Below are 9,976 nucleotides of genomic sequence, written 5' to 3'. Positions count from 1 at the left end.
AATAAAGAGACAGGGCAGTGAAGAGAATACATGAATAAAAAACAAACAAACAACAACAACAAAAAACACAGACTTCATTACTGCACCAAAAACAATATGCTCTTTACCAATGAAAATGCAGTAACTATTAATTCACTTTCAGATATATACTCAACTAAAAACTTAATTAAAAACTATATTATTCTGTAACCTTTCCCAGCTGGCAACAATGGAAAAATCAACAACAAATACAAGATCTGACTGAAGAAAAGGCAAAATTTGAAAGAGAGCCTTCACACATAATAGTCAAAGAAGCTTTGATAAATGATGGAAGAATATTGACAGGTGCTGGCAGGAGAGAAACAAAACAAAACAAAACAAAACAACAACAACAACAACAACAACTGAAAGTATTATGGATTTTTTGAGTTACATTACAAAAAAAAAAGTTTACAACAAAATAAGTTATAAAGAGAAATTTTCAAAAAGATTCTAATTGTCATCTATGGAGATGTTCATATGAGATATAGAAAGCTTGGAAAAAATCTATTTTTTGAGAAAATTTAAGATGACATAGAAGAAGAAAGTGTGTATCTTTAAGAAAGTTTGTCTTTAGCTAAAGAAAAGTAAATTGGAATGTATTTTTCTGAAATATTCTTTGCAAAAACTGTTGTTTGGATTCAGAAATATATTAATTTCCCTGTGAAAGAAAAGAAAGAATTAATAAGATTTTGTTTTACTCCACAAAAGCTCAATATTCAAAGGTCATTTGACAATATATCTTATAGCAATTAATGTGAAATGAGATCCATCAGTGATCCTTCACTGATGTGTCTGTTACATCAAATCAATCAGGTTTTATTTTTTTCAGATGCTGTTTTGCATGCTTGTAGAAAAACAAAAACAAAGGTTCATCTCAGGTGGTATAAAAGGTCTTAAAACAATCAGGAAAGATGCACAACTATTAGTGGTAATGATTTAACAAACCAGACACTCATTTCTACCAATAACATATTGTTCTTTTGCACATGGAGAGCCCAGATTTTCAAATTCTACAGTTAAATGGCTCTGTTCCTGAGTGTAAAGCAGATAAGGACTCCGTTTTTCACTGGATATAAAAATAAATAAATAAATAGAACTCATGAAAACTGTCACAGCTATTTCCACTGTAGGTGGAATTTCTGTGACCTGCTGAGAGAGAAGCAGTGCAACCCAAGCTGTATGTTAAATGAACATTGATATATTTAGACTTCACCATTCCATACAACTCAAAAGACATTCAAGCCACTATACTTGTTTTCACTCAAGTCAGTTAAACTTAAGAACTTAAGTACATACTGAAGTGTTTTGTTAACTCAAGGACCAAATGGACTTTTTTTTTTTTTTTTTTTTTTTTTCGTAAACTGAGCAATTACATCCCATTTTCGCAGCAACATGAAAAGCTGTGTTTATGAAAAAAAGGATCAATGATTAGAAGAAAAGCATCCTTTTTATTGATTTGAGATTACTGTCAGCTGTTAAAATAGAGAAACTAAAAAACTGTGAAACATTAAAGACTTGGAATTGCCAAGCTGGAGAAAAATGCCTGCTGTAATTCAGTGTTGACAGGGTTACTGCTATGACCAGGGGTGAGTGGGCAGACAGGCATGCAGTTACAATTTGTTTTAATGTAAAAAGTAAGTTACACAGAGAGCTTGCCATATGACAGTGAAGTGTACCTATGGCAGTCCTTCCCAGATAGTTGATCTTTTATCATTTTTTTCTTTGATTTGACTTACTGACAAATAAATTCTCCAACAAATATTTATGCCTAAACACTAGCAGTTTTGACCTTTATATATGTTCAAAATTGCTATGAAACTGTTTTAAACTTGCATATTTATTTTCTACATGCAAGATGGGTAGAAAGTATGTATTTGATTTTTGGTTTCCTTTTGTTGATGTAACGATATTTGGTTTCTCATTTTCTGATTATTTTTATTAACAGTATTTTTAATAATGTAACTCGCAGTATGACAGTGTTTCTTGCTGGGAAGATACATTTCATCCCACAAAATTCTAGATAGTGTATTTCACGATGTCAGATTTTAATGATGTAAAGATGAGTTGTTTTATTGTAAAAAAATTGATTTTAGTTCTCTTTGTTGCCCCATTCCCTAGTCAACATAATCAGAACCACTCTTTTTTAAGAGCAACTCTGTCAGAAAGAGAGGTTTTGTTGATGTTTAAAAAAAAAAAAAAGGTGGAATGTGTGAAATACATTACAGATTATTTATCACATGTTATTTTACACCTTCATTGGATCAGCTAGACAACAGTAAATTATACTATCTTAATTTCATTAATTTATATATGTTTATCACTGTTTCAAATGTAAAGACCAGCAGGTGGATAGTAGCGCATCCATCTCACAGGACTTTCTCAAGACACACAAGATTAACACAGGCTTCTTAAATCCCTAAATCCAGACAACCAGTTATATAATCCTTTTCATAAACAGATCAAAAAGTCTCTTTACTCCTTTACAGTAATACTTTTTTAATTTCACTAAATGGTAAGCCTGTGACAGAGTCTTTCTGTTTTGATAGTTAGGTGTTTTTCTTTTTACTGATTTCCAGATTAAAAACACTAAGAAAAATAATATCAATTTTTTGATTTATTTTTTAGGTTAACTATTTGTTGTTGTTGTTGTTTGTTTGTTTTGTTTTGTTTTGTTTTTAATGTTAATGTCAGCTGTTTCTACAAGCAATGATGTTATCCTCTGATATATTCCTATATTCCTAAACTGGGTGGCCCTTCCATCTTCCATCTTCGTATGAGCTCGTCATTCCTCGGATCATTCTCATATCTCTTTTCTGTCCAATTTCCCATGTAAGCTCACCTTTACAGACAGCCTGTGTTGTAGGGGACAAGATATATCACCTGTACTTCTCTGACACTTTATCACCTGATGGGTGACACTTTCATGGCTGATGAAGTTGGAGTCATCCTATAATCCACTAATACTGCAGACCTTCCTCGAGCTAGTGTTCCCAGCTCTTTATCGCTATTTGTCATTTCCAACTGATAAAGTCTCATTTTACACCTGAAGCATGTACTGTTGGTGACCGTGTGCTTGAACTTGTACTTTTTTTCCACAGTTCTATGAACTCATTCCTCAAGACTGCGCCTTGATATAAAAAATATATGGTAAGTTTAATACAGTGATTATTATCAGTATTAATGATGCCTCCCACCTTTCCATCATCAGCAAAACTCAGATGTACTCTTATTTTTGTGCTGATGAGGTAAATACAGACTAATGAAAGCCACATTATAACTAGATCATAATGAAAATAGTCCTTGGCAAACTCAGTTTCAACCTTTTCTCTCTTTGGATACTTTCCCTTTGATACCTCACCTTTTGCTATTTGTATTTCTTTTATTTTTCAACTAAATCCCATGTTCTCCAGCATAGTTTAAAAAATAAAAAATAAATCATCACATAGGAACACATCAAATGCTTAATGAAATTCAGATGTAAACAGATTTCAGTTCATTTAACTGTATCATCCAGTCCTGATGCCTTTTCTGCTATCTGCCATTTACCTTCATGTTTTTAATTGATCTTTCAGACTCATGGATCAAAGTCAGGCTAATAGACCAAGGTCAGAAATGATTTTCTGAACCACTTCCCTCAATCATCCCTCTTAAATACAGGTACTGTGTTTGCTGCTGTTGACTCTTACAGCATCATTCACATTGTAGCACAATTATTATAGTATTACAATAGCAGACCTATGTTCCCCTCAGTCTCCCAGTCCTGACAAAGGACTGAAATAGGAATGTTGTTCTCAGTCTGCAGATGGCTTGCTGTTCCATGTTCCTCTTTTCATGTTTACAGATCATCTGCTTTTTGATAAACAGTGATTAAAGTCTCAGTGTAGACAGGATTTCAGTACAAACCTTCAGCAGTTCTGTACAAACCTGAGGGAAAATCCCCTGAATTCAGTCGTATGACTCAGGTGTCTAAAGTTTAATAGAGCTTAACTGTTTTTCTGGACTGAGGCCTAAAGAACCCACAAGTCATCTTTCTACATCCTCACTATCAATACCTCTCTCTCTGCCTTGGAAATTTCTCACAAGTGCTCATACACACATGAGCACTGCATGAGTTTGGGTATTTCTTTTACGTCCAGGTCTTCAGCTTCCCTATGCAGCCTATGGATGGATGCAGCAACATCCTGAACCTACATGTATGTAGTGACACCAGGAGAGAAAATAAGATTGTTTTCAGAGTCAGGCCTTCAACAGTGGAAAGTTCTGTGTAAATTAGATCTTAGAGAAGTATTTTTTTGCTGCATCATGCTAATACATGACTAATAGCTATACTAGCAAGGTAGAAAGTAAGTGATGAAGACTGTGTGTTCTGTGGATTGGCTCCAGAAGGAATTTAAACATATGCACAACAGACTGTGTTTAAGGCATTCTGAGTACACCAAAAGATATATTTTATTACAGGCCTGGTTAATATGAAAGGAAAATGGCCATAATTTTGACATGGTAAAATAAGAAAAACGTTTTTACAGAACTATTCATTCATCTGAAGATTCACTACTTCCTTTATGCATTCACTGGAAGACATTTCACTGTTTCCTTTGTGATTTATTTCTTTGAATCTTGTCTGATTAAACACTGTAAGATTTATTTCTTCAATATTATATTCCTCATGGAATTTTAATTGTAGAACAGTGGAAAAAGAGCTGGAGCAGAATAAAAACATATTGATTTAATTCAATTTTTATATCAATTTCAAGTTATTTTACCTTTGGGGGTAAGTGTGTTTGGGGATGATGAGGGGAATACAAGCTATAAATTCTGCTTGATTGATCAGTAGTAAAAATAAATGATCTCATTTAAAAATTTACAATTAAGCAATGAAATATTGAATGGTCATATTAGTTTGACAATAGGTGCCATGGGGCACATATAAAAGGGAGTAATGACAGAGTAGAAAAAAACTAATTTTAGTCAAAGAACATTCTCCATTACCTCTAGAAAATATGGCTCTTTTTTTTGGCATACTTTTGGGTTCATCTTCCTGCAAATGGAATTTGAAATCGCTACATATTACACAGAAAGGTCTGTTCTAAGAGTATTCTTATACGAAGTTGAAGAAATCAGAGTGTTTGCCCTTCTTGTGGTATTTACAATAATAATTTTTCATACAAAGTATTTCTTAATGGTTCAATTTGAATCTGTCATGAAACCCTTCCATACTGGAGTAGTTGCTGCTTTAATATGTAGTATATTGTCCTGGGCAAATCATTAAAGCAAAACATTTCGGAATGACTTGCAGAGATCTGAAAATCTCATGACCTCTTGCCTTCCTTCCACTTCAGAGCATTTATTTCTGGGTGGGTGAAATTTATTATAAATAATTCTTGGTATTCGTATTATTGAAGCATTTAGAGTCCTTAGGCATGGCTAGGACCAAGGGCTGCTTAGTGTTATACAGTGTAGATTAAAAAGTTGGAGTGCAACAAAAAACGTGCTGTATTATTGATCAGCTTTGCCAGCTATACTACCCATGCAGCTCACACACTTTTTATTTGGCTTCTCAGCAAAGGAGAGCTTCAAAGAGAAACCCAATGGATGTTTGCTCCTGTTGCCTGAGCTGTGATGCTAAAGATGTCAGGAAGTTGTTTCATGGCAATTGCAGTGACCTTCTCATTGGAAGCTGATGTTGGGGAAAGCATCCTTCCTGAGGCAGGTATGATGAGTAAAAGGAAGAAAACTTGTGAAGTCTTTGAAAGTGAGACTTTTCTCTGAAGTAACTAGGAATTAGGAGCTAGCAGGATCATGCTTTGAGAGAAGTGGCGTACCAAAACTGGATGATAGGAAAGATGGTAGGAAAGCCATCTGTCCAGGAGGCTAATGGAGAAAAAGTGTGCTAGAGGAGGCCAGGGAATATTGCCTTAACAAGCAAGACACATAACTGCAATTCTAGACAAGAATATTCATCTCTATTGAGAACAAATATGTACAAATGGCAGAACAACTGAAATCTCCATCTCCCTAAAGAAAGTGTTCCATTTGTTGGAAAGGGTGTTTGTGTTTGAATACGCAGCCAGTGCTTAAAGTTGGTATGAGCAAGACAAACTTTCACAGGTCTCATATAGTGTCTGAGTCAGGCTAGTATGTTCACTCTCTCATTTTGATCTGACATAAAGTCCTGAACCCAGGAAAATATATGGCATAATTTTTCATATCTATCTATCACTCTCTCTCTCATCTCTATGTATATCCGTATGTATTTATATGTAATCTATATCTATATACATTTTAACATGAGAGAATAGCTGCATTTCACAATTTTGTTTTGCTCTTTTGTGTCTGGATTTGGTTTCTTAAACTCTCCCACCTGCTAAATGGAAATGAAAATATTTATATGGAGAGACTATGGGTGAGTCTGCTAAATAGTTTGAGAATAGTCAGTAACACAGATTTGATTTTCAGGTATGTTGAATAACTTTGTTTCCAAATAACATTGCAAGCACCAGAGAAAAGTCAATGCTAAACATGGAACTCTCTGTGCGTTGTTATTTTATTTATTTATTTATTTCCTAGGATGATAACTGTGGGAGAAAAACAGGTATTTTTAATTTCATAATTTCAATTTTCATCCCACATTTTTTAGTCATATTACAATTTCCAGACCCCTCATCTGAATTACAAACAGGAAAATCAAGGTGTAGCCTGCACCCTTAAGAGCAAAATGTGCTCCAGCACTTCAATCTTCAACTCTTGGAGCTTTATCACTGACTTCACAGGTATTGTGTTGCTATTCATAATTAATAAGCAAACATTTCATACAGTGTTGTCAGTGGATAATATAATTATAGTGTACATCATGCATTTAAATCAAAATAGACAAAGACTAATCTCTACTAGTATCTTAGGAGATTTTGCAGACATCAGGCAGGCTGAAAGATATCTGAACATTATTTCTAAGCAAAAGATGAAAGTGCTTCACAAGATATTGATCTGTACCTGAGCATGAATGATTAATGCATTTTGGTTCAACTTCAGCTGGCTTTCTTTAGATAACAGCCAAGAAGTAGGCTATGATCTCATACCTATCGACAGGTAGACCAATAGATAGATAGATTGATTTATATGTATATATATATATATATATGTATATATATATATATATATATATACCTTTATCATATGTTTGAGTGGAAGACCTTGCATTATAAATAAAGCCTTGGCAAAAGCAAAAGTACAAAGCTGACAGATTTCTAGATTACTATATGATTCAGATATAGAATTACTATAATTATATAGATTACTATAAGATTCAGATTACTATATGATATAGTATTTATTAGTTTTTATTCTTAGTGTGATTCTCTTTCCATCCTTCTTCATTTTTGACTGAGAATCACTTGATAGATACTATCATTTCTATTGAAAATCTCTCAATGCTAGCTGAAATATATTATGGAAAGAATTCCAACTCCCCATCTCAATTTCCTTCTAATTTAAGTCAAAACAAATAAAAAGGTAAGGTTGAAATTGACTATGAAGTTAAAGAGGAGGAAAATTGAGACAAAATGATTAATTTTTGAAAAGTAACAAGGATTTGTGAGTTTTGAACTGAACTGAGTTTTGGAGACTTCATATTTATGGGGAGAAAGAAGAGTAAAATTATTGCATCTCAAACATTGTCATTTAACATTGGTGTGTTAAGTAATGTAAATTGCTACATTAATGATCTTTTCTGGCATTTTGAATGGGAATTTAGTATTTATTTCTTCATGGAGTTCTTCAAAGAACTCTCTTACTTGTGCTATCTTTTCTGACAAGTGAACCTCAGTATGCCAACAGGATAACTGCTTTCATTGTCATGCACAATAGATTGCTTTTAATGCATAGATTGTGTTTCCAGTCTAATACCTAGGAAAATAAGAATTGTTCTGAGAAGCTTTCAGAATAAGTTTTTGTCATCTTACAACCAACTAAAACGGCAGATTTTTTATATATATACATTTTTAATGGAATAAAACTTAGCAAGTCAATACAGTTATAGCTGCCCAGAAACTTTGCATGTAAAACTGACTTCACACAGGTCCTGGGAAAACATTATGTCAAAATGATGATATAATACCTAATTTTATTATAAATATGCAATCTGAATAATTTGATTTGTTAGTGAGAAACATTATTTACCTGTAATATTTTGGATGAAGCTGCTGCTTTTGTTGAATGCTTGTTGAATACACTGTAAACCAATAATGAAAAGTAATCTTCAGAAGTAAATATGGAAATTATATTGTCTGAGGAAAACCTGTCACACTCAGTAGTGATAACCAACTCAGTTAAGGGGAATTCAAATGGAGAAAAAGCTAGTTTAGTTTTCTTGTTTTCAAACAAGAAGATAGACAAAGATGACAATTTTCTTAGTTTAGCACGGCCCAAGAGCTCCCCTGTTACTGAGGTCTGCAGTACCTCTAGGATTCTGCAGAAAATATTCTGCCTATATAGGTAAATTTATAAGGCAAGTTACCAGGGACACTTGGTCATCTCATAGGCTTGTGGCTGGATTATTTTTCTGTTGCAATCTGTCTCTGCCTGTTCTCCCAGCTGGCCTGCCCCAAACCAGCTGCATTTTAGCAATCTTTAGCTCTGTCTGAAACCCACCCCTTCACCAGGGGTGGCTCAGGGGTAGCTCACAGGTGCCCCTACATGCCCCAGATCACAGGAATTCAGTGCTGCATTTTGCTATTCCCCCAGCAGCACCTACCTGTTGGCCTGCCATGCTGACCCCCCGCCACCTAGGCCTCTGCTTCCTGTAGAGACATCGCTTTGATATTCTCCCTGTTCTTTGGAAACCCTCTCAGTTTGGCCTCATGTCAGAAGAAATTGTGTAGACTGGATGTGAAAATGTCCAGGACAATTGCATGGCTCACAATGTAAAGATGAAAGCAGCCTGATCTTTCTGGTGCATCCCTGCTTTGATCTACAACACACGGACAACTGAATCCCTTCCTAGCAAAATGTTTCAGGCTCCTGGCATGCTGTGAGTCTTTGGGACAGAGAGATGAAACGTTAAGCTTCTTCGTGGTAATATCCTTCATTTTCACTGTACCCACACTCTCAAATGGGAATTAAACACTTTTTTTTTTTTTTTTCATGATTGTGTATCATGCACCTTGGAATAAGCCTGGTGTGAAGAAAGGCTGCTGAGAGCTCAATGGCAATATTACAAATAAGCCTGCAAATGCATCCTGTTTAAAATGGATTTTTAATCAGAGGTGTTTGAGTTTCTCAAGAAAATGAAATTAAACTCATTTCCCACCACCACTGATCAGTTTAGGAACAAAACAAACCATGAATTAAACATATTTTAACTCTGGGCTTTTTGTCAGATCAGTTAAACTTGCCTCTCCTCTATCTATCTATTGATCTATCAATCATCTACCTATCGATTCATTGATCTATCCTTTTGCTTGTTACATGAAAGGTGGGTATTTCTAGGACATTCTTGTGCAAATGCACACTCTAATTCTAGTTCTATTTTTTTCAAGAATGTGCTTTCTTCTAGAAACACTTACATGGAGAAAAACCCAGACAGAAGTGATGTGCAAAGTAAATAGTCATTTCAGAAATGGCTGTCTGTTGTCTTTTTCAGGATCCTCAAGTTGGAAATGTAAATCTGCTGGAATTATATTATTGCATAGCTGAGAAATTAATGTGCCACATTTCATTAGGGCCTGTGGCTGCTTCACTGCAGAATATTTTCTCTTCTTCATTATACCTGCAACTTGCACTTCAAAATCCAGAATGGATCAGTCTGTGACACTGTTACAGCACAATACTTTCTGACAAACCACTTAATAAATGCCATGAAGAAGTGATGCACAGCCTGCTCCTAAACAGCCTTTTGCCAGAAGCCAACAAAACTATCTGCATCTGTTTGATAATAGGAAACCATAATGATTTTCTTGTC

General features: G+C 34.6%; 1 long non-coding RNA gene across 1 annotated transcript; it reads left to right on the top strand.

Annotated features, from left to right (window-relative positions):
- The first annotated feature begins 1,549 nt into the window (after nucleotides 1-1,549).
- On the top strand, nucleotides 1,550-4,756 carry LOC137858905 (uncharacterized). The gene is made up of 3 exons (XR_011098073.1): nucleotides 1,550-1,607; nucleotides 3,120-3,168; nucleotides 4,158-4,756. It is a non-coding gene; the product is annotated as an uncharacterized lncRNA (long non-coding RNA).
- Nucleotides 4,757-9,976: the final 5,220 nt, after the last annotated feature.

Source organism: Anas acuta, chromosome 6 (genome assembly GCF_963932015.1).
Source record: "Anas acuta chromosome 6, bAnaAcu1.1, whole genome shotgun sequence".
Classification (NCBI taxonomy): domain Eukaryota; kingdom Metazoa; phylum Chordata; class Aves; order Anseriformes; family Anatidae; genus Anas; species Anas acuta.
The sequence above is the reverse complement of the archived record's forward strand: the minus strand, read 5'-3'. Positions and strand labels throughout refer to the sequence as shown.